Source organism: Sinocyclocheilus anshuiensis, unplaced genomic scaffold (genome assembly GCF_001515605.1).
Source record: "Sinocyclocheilus anshuiensis isolate Anshui unplaced genomic scaffold, SAMN03320099.WGS_v1.1 scaffold207, whole genome shotgun sequence".
NCBI lineage: Eukaryota > Metazoa > Chordata > Actinopteri > Cypriniformes > Cyprinidae > Sinocyclocheilus > Sinocyclocheilus anshuiensis.
The window spans coordinates 5,351,824-5,363,404 of record NW_015551045.1 but is presented as its reverse complement, the minus strand read 5'-3'; the positions used below and the strand labels follow the sequence as shown (position 1 = coordinate 5,363,404).

Below are 11,581 nucleotides of genomic sequence, written 5' to 3'. Positions count from 1 at the left end.
CTGTTTACGTTCACTTAAGACGTAATCAACTGTGTTTACGTGAATACTCGTCAAAACGGACAATTCAACATCATTCTGTGTGTAATTCTTTGTTCATGCGACGCGAAAGAGTACTCACGTGCTGAGACGCTTTCTGTGTGTGTATGCTTCAGTGTCTGCGCTCAGAAAACTGGACCGAATTGAGTGCTCTCTTGCGTCGTCAGATTTATCCATATGTCTGCTCTTCTCTTACTCCCACATATTGACATTTTTGAACGTTTTATGAGACGTGCAGCAAGCGTATGTTAGCTTATGTCCCGCCGGTTCATATGTACGCTTCTAACCTGCGAACCACGCAGCAGATTCGTTCTGAATGAATCTCTTCCCAAATCGTCCCTCCCTAACATTTTCGTCTCGTTTTTATTCGTTGACGAAAATGTCAATAGATTAACGTCATCGTTTTTGTCATTCAAAAAGAGTTTAAGTTCGTTATCGTCTCGTTGTCGTCGGTGAAAAAAATGTCGTTGACGAAAATTATTCGTCAACTAAATTAACACTGCTGTACAGTTAATTGAGACTGCGATTATGGATGCCGTATATTCAGTACTCAATATAATTGGCTTATAGGAAGTAATGACTCCTACTAAATGAGCTTTAAACTATTTGATTCACAAAGTTTTAAGGTTCACTTTTGTTCACGGAGGCCACAAAATTATTAACACTGTAATATGAAGAGAAATATTCAACAATACAATATTTGTCCTTTTTCGGTGTAAACAACATCTAAATTGTAACAAACTAAAGGAATGCCTGGTTTTGTCCATGAAGGGAAAACATAACCCGCACTCTCTCGGACGCACAGATCATCACTTTATCTCTACACTTCTTTATCTAGAAGTTCCATCAAGCTGAAAGAGGAAAGGTGTCTGTGCAATCAGCTTACAAAGTCTGGCAGCCGCCCCACCTGGGGAGTTTGTGTATGAAGTCTGTTGTCCGCTCCACCCCTCCCCGAGCTCCCATGCCTCACCACATTTATCCATTACAGCCGGCAAAAATCTAATTAGCCCGTGCTTCTCTCCCAAGTCGGACTTCACAGTTTTGCAAGCTTAGCAGTGACAGCTGATTTCATTAGGTTTGATTGTCCTTGCCGAGATCCCACTCGTCGGGCTAAAAGCTTTTTGCGCTTTCTCAGGTTCCACCCCTGTGTTGGGCCATTACGATGACCCGTGCCTTTTCTGATTAATCAAGACAAGTGGCGCTAACAGAAAACTGCTGATCACAAAAGAAGGTGACATCATTTTACAAGCCGATTAAGAGAAGCGTGGAGTGGTGGGAGAGAGAGAGAGGCGAGGTGAAAATGTAATTAAGATCCGAGATTAAGAGCAAACTGAACTCAAAACATTGCAGTCACACTAGGGCTGGACGATATGGCCAAAATTTATATCACGATATATTTCTTAATTTCGGTCGATACGATATAATTCCGATATCGATATGAACACTATTTATCTGAAATAAAAATCTTTTGTAACATTATAAATGCCTTTATCATCACTTTTGATCAATTTTGAGCATCCTTGCTAAATAAAATTTTAATTTCTATAATTTCTTTCCCAAAAAATGTATAAGAATTATACTGAATGGAATAGTGTATAATGTTACAAAAGCTTTTTGCCTGGCAGATTGTTCACAAGATGTGGGCAAAAGTTTGTATTGTATACAGGAAGGATGCGCGTTCTTATCATTCTTCTGTTGCGCTGCTTGTCTATTTCTCTTCAAAGCACCAACTTAAAATGCCTATTTTGGTTTGATTGCTTGTGTCACATGAGAAAATAAATAATTTTGCCTTACTGATGCAGTAGCATATTTCATGCGGGTGCGGTTCAGGTCGCAGTCTTTGTCAAACGGGTCGGGTACAGAATTGTCACATGAGAAAATAAATAATTTTGCCTTACTGATGCAGTAGCCTATTTCATGCGGGTGCGGTTCAGGTCGCAGTCTTTATCAAACGGGTCGGGTACAGAATTAAATTGGTGCTGGCTGCTGTCGGATAACGGGTCGGGTGTTCTGTTGTGTACTGCGGATGCAGGTTTACCTAACAGGACCCGTGCAGGACTCTGCTTTAAACTGCTTTGCGTCTCTCCGTCAGATAACCTCACGTGCTTGATGCGCCATTTACGGGTATTTCCCGGCATTTCCCTAAACCGACACACATCAATTTATTTTTATTTATTTATTTTATTATTTTTTTTCAGTTTACGAAAATGTTTTTTGAAATATCGGAAATGTGTTTAAAAATCATATCACCGTTATTGAAAAAAATTATATCGCGATACATATTGATATTGAATTATTGTCCAGCCCTAAGTCACACTCATTCCGGAGAATTCCGCACACGTTCCAACAATCAATGCTGAAAATGTACAGATACCGTATGGAATTCCGTATACTTCAGCACACCATTCAAATCTATAAGTTTTCAACCTATTAATTGGTATCATGCTGTGATATAACGAGGATGAATAATCAAGGATGAGGAAGTGGTGTTTGCGTTTCGGGAATAAATGAGTCCGGGGTTATATGGAGGGGAGCCGTGTGTTGTGGAGAAGGTCCCAGAGGAGGACCACCCTCACATCCCCATCCATCTATTTACAGTATCCTACATGTGGGGCAAAAGAGCCGAAGATTCATAGGGTTGACCTCATCGCTGGCAACAGTTATTTACTGAAATACCAATGTAAGACGGAGAGTGTGATGTATAAATGGTTGCCTTTGAATATAACTTGGATGCTTTCTGTTAGGGCTACGAATTGATCAAACTGATGAATAAAATGTGAATACGAAAATGAAAATTGCCAATAGCAAATATTATTTTATTGATAGTCTCCTTGTATACAATATTTAATATACATTAATGTGCATTTATTTATTCATTCATTTACATGAAATTCTGTGATTTTACTTTGTTGAATTTTACAGTACATTGGAGAGAATTCAATTTTGTATTTTATCGTTAATTGAATGAATAATGAAAAAAATACATGAAATAATTGTTGCAAATTTAATTTTAAAATTGCCCTGTGTGTGACCAGATTTATGTTATGTCAAAATATTTTTACTATTAATATAAGGCTATAAAATATAAAAGAATGAGCAAAATGTTGCTAATTTAATTTTAAACTTGCCCTGTGTGTGACAAGATTTTTTAAAAGATATTTACAATTAATATGAGGTTATAAAATCCAAAAGAATTTTTTAAAATTTGTTTAGCTAGAGTATGTGACATGGTCAAAACACTGATATTCACAAAAAAGAAATGAATCTTGATGCATTGAATACTGGTATTTTGGCCCACCTCCTGCTTAACAAAACAGATAGTGTCCTGCTCTGTCAGGTCTCTGTATTAAGTGTATGAACTATTTGCTCCGGTGTCTCCTGGGTGCAGCTTCATCATGGCAGATATAGTCTGCTGTCAGCCATAGGACTCAATTAATTGCACTTCAGGATATTACTCATAACTCATATTTCAGAGCAAGTGAAATACCCGCCCTCTATTTATCTCTTCTAACATCCCTTCCTCCTTTCAGCACCAGTAGGCCTCAGTGTGGCATTTATACATTTCAAATGGTTCATGTATAGTATGAATGTCACATGTAATGTTTAATATGGCACATTTAATCATGTTCTGTGTATGTTTACAAACAAAAAAGGGTTGAATGAGAAAGCATTTCAGTTCACAGACAGTTTATCAGAAAATGAGGCACTTTCCACAAAGAGAGGCCTGAAATTCTTGAGTCAAACATTTCTGAAGGTTAAGCAGTTTTTTTTTTTCATGGATCATTTGCTGAAAAGCTCTGGAAGTTAAAATATTAGCCGTTTTAGGTTGCAACCATTTTGGCAAAATTTTGAATTTTTCTAATTAGGGTAAGATCATGCACTAACCAAATGTGAGATTTTGGGCAATTAAATGTAGCAATTAATTATTATAATTTTGTAACGAATCAATCCACTGAAGGCGAGCGTAAGTGAGAACCCAAGTGCAGTTTATTTACAGGTGATCCAAACAATAATCCAAGACTTGACTTGACATGAACAGACTTGACTAGAACAGACTAGACTCACCGACAGCGAGGTACAACATCAATACACGACGAAGACTATGGGAACATGATGGCTACTTATATCAGACAATGAGGGTCACATGACAAGAACAAACCAATGGGAAACAAGACACATGACTAAGACAACCAATCAGAACATGACACAATGAACAGAGGAACCAATGGCATGAATACAAGAGGGTAAGGGGAGCATGACACAAACAGGGACCATGACTAAACTCCAAAATAAAAGACATGGAAAACATGAACACGAAACCCAAACACCAAACCCCACATAACATATTTCATCATTTTTTTTACATATTAATACAATAAAATAATTCAAATGTAATTTTACACCATTAAATGTATACCAATTCAAGAAATTATATCAAAATACAGTCAAGAATGGCCAATTAGTGAAAAGCATCACCAGTCAACATGACTTTTTTACATTACCCCTGGGCGTCTAGAATGTAATTTTTCCATGTCCGCTTTCAAAGCAAACAGATTTGGGGTGACCTATATAGACTTGTGCCGGTATTTGGTAATGCGATATATCACGGTAATGAATATGCACGATATTGTTATCGTGGTTGCAACTGTGTTATTTAATGAGCTAACATGAACTAAGACTTGTATTTTTTAACAAAGATTAATAACTTCTGTAGCAAATGTAGCTATTGCTCATTGTGAATGTTAATGCATTAACTAAGGTTAACTAATGAGGTCTTATTGTAAAGTGATACCTATTGGTCTTTATAGTTCTTTTGCACTTTAATCTGTGTAAAACTTTTAACTTTATACATTTTTCTGTATTGCTTTATTGCATTTAAATGTTCAGTTATTTTTGTTATAAGAAAAAAGTTATTAAACCTGTTATACTGTATTATGACAGCACTTTTTTTTTTAAACTAAATTTCAGTATCGTGATAATACCGTATACCGTGATAAAAGCATTAGCAACTAATCGCAACATGAAAATTTGATACCGGCATATCCCTAGCTATAGATTATGCGCAGGGAAATAAACACACTCAGTTTAATGTCCAGCTCTCCCTCACTTACGCTCTCTCCGTAGCATGTACCTTGAGTGCTGTTTTATTTACATCCTGCATACATATTAGCTCATCTGTTGGTGCTTGCAGAAACGAGCATGTTGAACATGTAAAAGCACTCGAGTCCTAATGAACTGCTTCCTGTGTGACGGTGCGCTGCGAGCTCTCTGATTAACATGCATCTGCAGCACTCCTGCCCCTCAACCACCAGCTGTTTCTCTCTGATCTAGTGCTTTACGGCCACCGCAAACATGATTCATTCTCTAAACTTGCTAAGTTTTGATGTTGGAAGACATTAATGTCTTTTTGGTTTTGTTCCTTTTTTAATTATGATTCTTGAATTACGAAGTCTTGTGATTCTCTTGGGGGTGGTGGAATATTCATTTGAACACTGTTGTGTTCAAAATCATATTATGCCTCGTTGTCATATTATATAATTGATAGTTGAAGCTCTAAAATCTGATGAATATTTTATATACATAAATTATTGTATATGTTTAAATTAATACAAATGAACATATACATTTACATGTAATCTGGATTACACAATCAGATTTTAAAAATGCAGTACTTGATTATATTACGTTTTTAAAATGCTCAGATTACAGTTCATTTTTTATGGATTACACGATTAAAGTTCTATATAAAATTCACTGGCTCTCATGCATTTTATCTTCTTCATTACAGAAAACAGACCCTACTCCAAACCTCCCATCATGTACTGAAGCCTCTGGCATCTTTAGTCCCACGACGGACAGCTCAGCTCAGCTCAGTCCACAGATGGAGAGGGGTTTGTGGGGCTATTTCCCGGAGGAAAAGTGGTGCGGGTGCTGAAGACCGGGCATCTGAACCCGTGTACAGGACTTGAGTGTGTGTGTATGTATGTGTATGTGTGTGGAGGTGCAGTGTGTTTGCGGTCCTCATGAGACACGTGTGTGTGTCTGGAGCACTGCTCGTTGGAGACCTTTCAACATCACATGCACCGACTTGTAAAAAAATGTCTTTCTCTCTTGTTTTGACTACTTCTACATCCCACACTTTTTTGAGATTAAAAGAAATGTTTGTTTTCCTGGATTAAAATCTCATTACCTGATGAATTACCCTTCGTTATGTGAAGCACACAGCATCACCCTAATCTAAACCTATCTTCAGTTTGTTGTTATTATTATTATTGTGTGTTATCTGCTGATCCCCCATGATTCTGTGCACCAGTGATTCTGAACAGCACAACAGTCTTGACGAGTCTGTAGAGAACTTTGTCTACAGCACCTCTACATGAAGGGACAAAAGAGACAAATATTATGTGGACAGACTCCAAATAAGACACGTGCTTCTTTAATAAACATTGTCTACATTTGTTGTTTTGCCTTTTAAGAAAGGGATTCTATATCAACATTTCCTTTTTTCTAATTTGTTGTATTTTTTTTTAGAAAGTGTAGAAATATTTTCCTCATGTTGTCGTTTCCCTGCCCTATGTTTATTATTCTGGTGTTTATTTTATTATCTGGTTTGTTGTTTTCCATTGTATTTTAATCAGCATTTCAAACAGATGCTCAAGTGATCTTGAAACAAACGTTCTTTGTACGTCTTTGCTGTCTTAGTTTGCCCCGTGACAATGTTTTCTCTATTGCTGCTTAACTTAAAAAGTAAAAAAAAAAAGAAGTGTTCATTTGATGTTGCTATAAACACAGTATTACAGTACTCCCCCTTCTGTTTTTACCTGTTTATAAAGACTTGTAAAAATGCTTTAGCGTTTGCTATCCTGACGTTGTTATTACGTGGATACATTTTTAGTGACGAAAAAGAGACGAGAAGTACCCTTATGCACACCCAGAGCGAGCATGCTTGTAAATACAACGATGAAAAATGACACGTATCGATTGAAAATAAAACGCTGCCTCTTCAAATCTATTTTTAAACATTTCTAGCGACTCCATAGGTAATGCAATCACAAATCGGCAGCTATCAATGATGTTGAATCTTGTTTTAAAATGGCAACAGACACTTATCACAGCCTTGCACATGCCACAACGAATAAAACACCCCTATGGACATCTTGGTAGGTTTTGTTTTTTTTTCCCTTTGAGTAATAAAATTAAGATGGAAACATTTGCTTGTTTTGCTTCAGTTATTTTCAGAGACGTTTTCCCCAAGTGAACTGGTATTTGGCCATTTTGAAATTAATGTATAATAACCACTTGTGTTCCAAAATGTGTTATTACGTGGATACATTTTTAGTGACGAAAAAGAGACGAGAAGTACCCTTATGCACACCCAGAGCGAGCATGCTTGTAAATACAACGATGAAAAATGACACGTATCGATTGAAAATAAAACGCTGCCTCTTCAAATCTATTTTTAAACATTTCTAGCGACTCCATAGGTAATGCAATCACAAATCGGCAGCTATCAATGATGTTGAATCTTGTTTTAAAATGGCAACAGACACTTATCACAGCCTTGCACATGCCACAACGAATAAAACACCCCTATGGACATCTTGGTAGGTTTTGTTTTTTTTTCCCTTTGAGTAATAAAATTAAGATGGAAACATTTGCTTGTTTTGCTTCAGTTATTTTCAGAGACGTTTTCCCCAAGTGAACTGGTATTTGGCCATTTTGAAATTAATGTATAATAACCACTTGTGTGTCAATTATAGCACAAAGTTTATTATTATTATTATTATTGCTGTTGCTATAAACGCACATTACTGTTTACATTTTTGTAACTTTTTTCTGTTTATTTGATCAAAATACAGTTAAATCAGTAAGATATGTGAAATATTATTACAATTTAAAATAAGGGTTTTCAATTTGAATATATTTTAAAATCAATTTTTTCCTGTGATTAAAAGCTGAATTTACAGCATAATTATGCCAGTCTTGATCTTCAGAAATAATTCTAATACGCTGATTTGCTGCTCAAGAAACACTTATTATTATTATTATTATTATCAATGTTGAAAAACGTGCTGCTTAATATTTTTGTGGAAACGATTTTTTTTTCAGGATTCTTTGACGAATAGAATGTTCAAAATCTTTGGGCCACTGTAAAAGTGTTTAATGTCACTTTTGATCCATTTAATTCATTGTTGCTGAATGAAAGTATTAATTACTTTCCAAAAAAGCATTTATTGATTTAAAAAAAAATAATACACACATTTAAGCAACTGTTAGTAGTAATTTGCACTAATGCAAATTAGTGCAATGTATCTCATGTACTTAAATATTCAAGAAATCCTGAACCCTGTATCAGTTGACAAGTAGTTTGAATGGTATGAACTCTGGTTCTTTATGGCTTTCTTAATATCTTCATGTCATGGTTGTTGTAGTACTTCTTTGAAGTGGAGCGTTTTCATAAAAATACACATGGGCCTCGCATCACAGCCTGAAACTCCCATCATCCCAGCAATCCATAAAAACCCACGGCTCTGAAGCTCCACCATTCCGGAGGTGTTCAACACGAAGCAAACGCGAGCGAGCACCTCACCTGCAGCTGCCAAAGGAACTGACCTAATTAGTCACGTACCGTCAAGCCGTCGAGCAGCAGACTACATTTCCCACCGCGACCGCTGCACTTCACCTGTTGTCCGTAGCTGTGTAGACTTCTGGGAGTTGTGGGAAGAGTAGCAGGCCTGACAGAGCCCTGAGAGCCGCTGCCTGAATTGGCCCTACAAACAAAAGAAAGAGGGTCCGTTTTTGCACTTCAATTAAAGACGAGTCGTTTGATCTACTCTTGATTAGCCCCTCTCCTCCCTAACTGGCTTTATGTAAAGTAGTCAAAGTACTTCATTTATGATTAGTGATGTTTTTAGGGGTGGGATCGAGGTGAGTGTTTGAAACACAATCGCTGCGGTGGCCTATTTGATCAGTGGAAATAAGATAAAAACAGAATCTCATCTGCATACGTTCCATTAAAAACATTGAATCTGATTAAGGCTAACAAGAAGGTAGGGATTAAAGGAGCGGACGAATATGGAGAGTCATACAAGCTTGACATCAGAGCCAGGTGTGCGTCTCTTCTCTCTATAGCCTATAATCCATAAGAGCAGATCCACGTCGATTAAAAACGTTCATGGAGATGAAATATGACCGTGGCCGGAATCGATAACTCTCGACCTCTTCGGAACGGAGCTGTTTGGACAGATTATGCCACCGTGACCATGAACGATTGACTGTCATGAAAACATTGCAACTTTGCAGGATGTCTCCCTCTTAGAGAGAAGTGCTGAGATACATTTCAATTAAGCATACACTATATGAACTGCATTTGAGTATTTTAACATCAATATTTTATGTTAAAATGAATAGGTCAAAGTGTATGTCATAGGTGCTTTTCATCATAATTATCAGTTTTTCATCATCAAAAATCCTTTAGTTTTGGCAGCTCACTTTAATAGTGATGAATTTCTAAATTATTAGAAATATTAGTCTCAGTAAATTTAAGGTAATGACAAAAGCTATTTATAATAATTACACAATTTAAAATATGTTGTTTAATTTTTTTAGCTTATTATATGTGATCAGGTATTAAACAACTGTAACATCCATGTCCTGTTTGTTGAAATGGCTTTAATATCTGTTAAATTTGTAGATTTCTTCAATATACAATATATCAATATACAAACTTTATTATATAATTACAGTAAAACTAAAAATATCAACATATTAAACTACATTTTATATTATATTATTATTATAACATATTATATATGATAAAAAAAACAATGCTTTTAACAGTCTGTATCTCTGTATTTGAAAACAGCCAAGCAAATTCTGTGAAATTTTATGTTTTAATGGTCTTCCTGTTTGTTGCTTTTCTTTTTGTTCCAAAATAGTGATTTCTTTTTACAAGAAAGCCAACACTTGGCATCCCACATCTTGAGTGTACATACACAATGTTACAAGCAAAACCTATGCGCACACACACACACACACACACACACACACACACACCCACACACACACACTCCTTACCAGCACTACAAGGCTAAATAAAACCCAAACGCAGGTTGTTGTTGGCTGTTAAAGTTGGAGTATGTTATTGTAAAACGAATGAATAGATGAGTAAAGGCAGTTGAAAGGGAGTTAAAGAGCTCACTAAAGTGGCTGTCTAGTGGGGAATCATGGGATATTACCTCCAGGCTGCATTAAAGACAATTCAAACAGCAGTCAATTTCATTGTTAAAAGATAATAGTGAATAATAGGTGTCTGGATGTTTGAAGACAAAGCAGTGTCTAGGAATGTTCTACTCTATTTTCCCCTCCTCTCTCGCTGAACAACTGAAGTAATAAGTAGAAACAACTGCAACAAATTGCTGCGTTCGCGACTGTTAGTGGAAATGCACCGCAGAGATTTTCCTCTATGGCAAATGATGGGGGTTGATGCTGTTTACAGAAATGCTAATTAAGAATAATGAATTTCTGCAGAGACTGTAGTTTTGCAAAGGTAATACTGTATGCTAAAGACTGCCTACTTATGTCTCTACTGTACTTTTCGGAGATCATAAGGTTCGTGGCAGATTAAAAAGCCCATGAAATCACTTGACAAGTGCAATTTTATTTCCTGTGCTTACACAATTCCTATTGAATGAAGTTTAGCTGGGACACTTTTTAAATATAGACTCTGACTACATCACAGCCACAAACCATAATTTGCTAGTAGGGTGCTAATGTACTAATTTAAGTAGTCAGTAAGATGCCTTTGAATTATTTATTTATTTTAAATGCACTGATGGGAACATGTTCACATGATTTTACGCTACACGTTCTTTCCCTTAAAAAAAAAAAACCTGTACATTACCCTTATGACCAACTCTGCACACTATATTGTTAAAATTAGTCATAAAATTATAACTAAAACTATGAAAATAATGTTAAAAGCAGTAGTGGTTTGTGACAGGCTTAAGGGAATGAGAATGCATTGTTTTCACAGATAACTTTTTGAGCAGCTTTCATCCCACTATTTAAAACTGTGCTATTCATTTATAACATTCCAAATGAATTGGTTATTTATTGTCATTTATTATATGTGGGGTGGTTGGGTCTGTCTGATTTGACTTCAGACATCAATTGAAGAGCCAACATTTTGGAGTATCACCATGTGAGTCGATTCAAGCAGTCTACAGAAAATCTGAATGGATTAAAAATATGTACAGGATGAGTCTGTTTTTGTTTCAATTCTGGAAGGGACTGTACATTTTCCATGATATAACAGAAGTAATGGCAGATTTTTTTTTTTTTTCCATATAATAACTAGATTGGAGAAGGCCGGCATACGTTACCAGATAAGGTTGTAAGATTTTGATTGAATATTTTGAAAAGAAAAAAAAGCAACATTTACTGGAATTGAAGGATGTGATTTTATTGGTAGCTGTTGTAGTAGTAGTGATAAAAACAAAAGTGTATAGAGCACAGATATGCATCACCTAATTTTAGGCATTAG

General features: G+C 36.0%; 1 long non-coding RNA gene across 1 annotated transcript in view; it reads left to right on the top strand.

The window, feature by feature from the left end:
* LOC107661742 (uncharacterized) overlaps positions 1 to 7,085 on the top strand; it is a 15,234-nt gene extending 8,149 nt beyond the window's left edge. The window contains exon 2 of the long non-coding RNA XR_001631138.1: positions 5,825 to 7,085. This is a non-coding gene — a long non-coding RNA (uncharacterized LOC107661742). The remainder of the gene's footprint in view (positions 1 to 5,824) is intronic.
* The last annotated feature ends 4,496 nt before the right edge of the window (positions 7,086 to 11,581 follow it).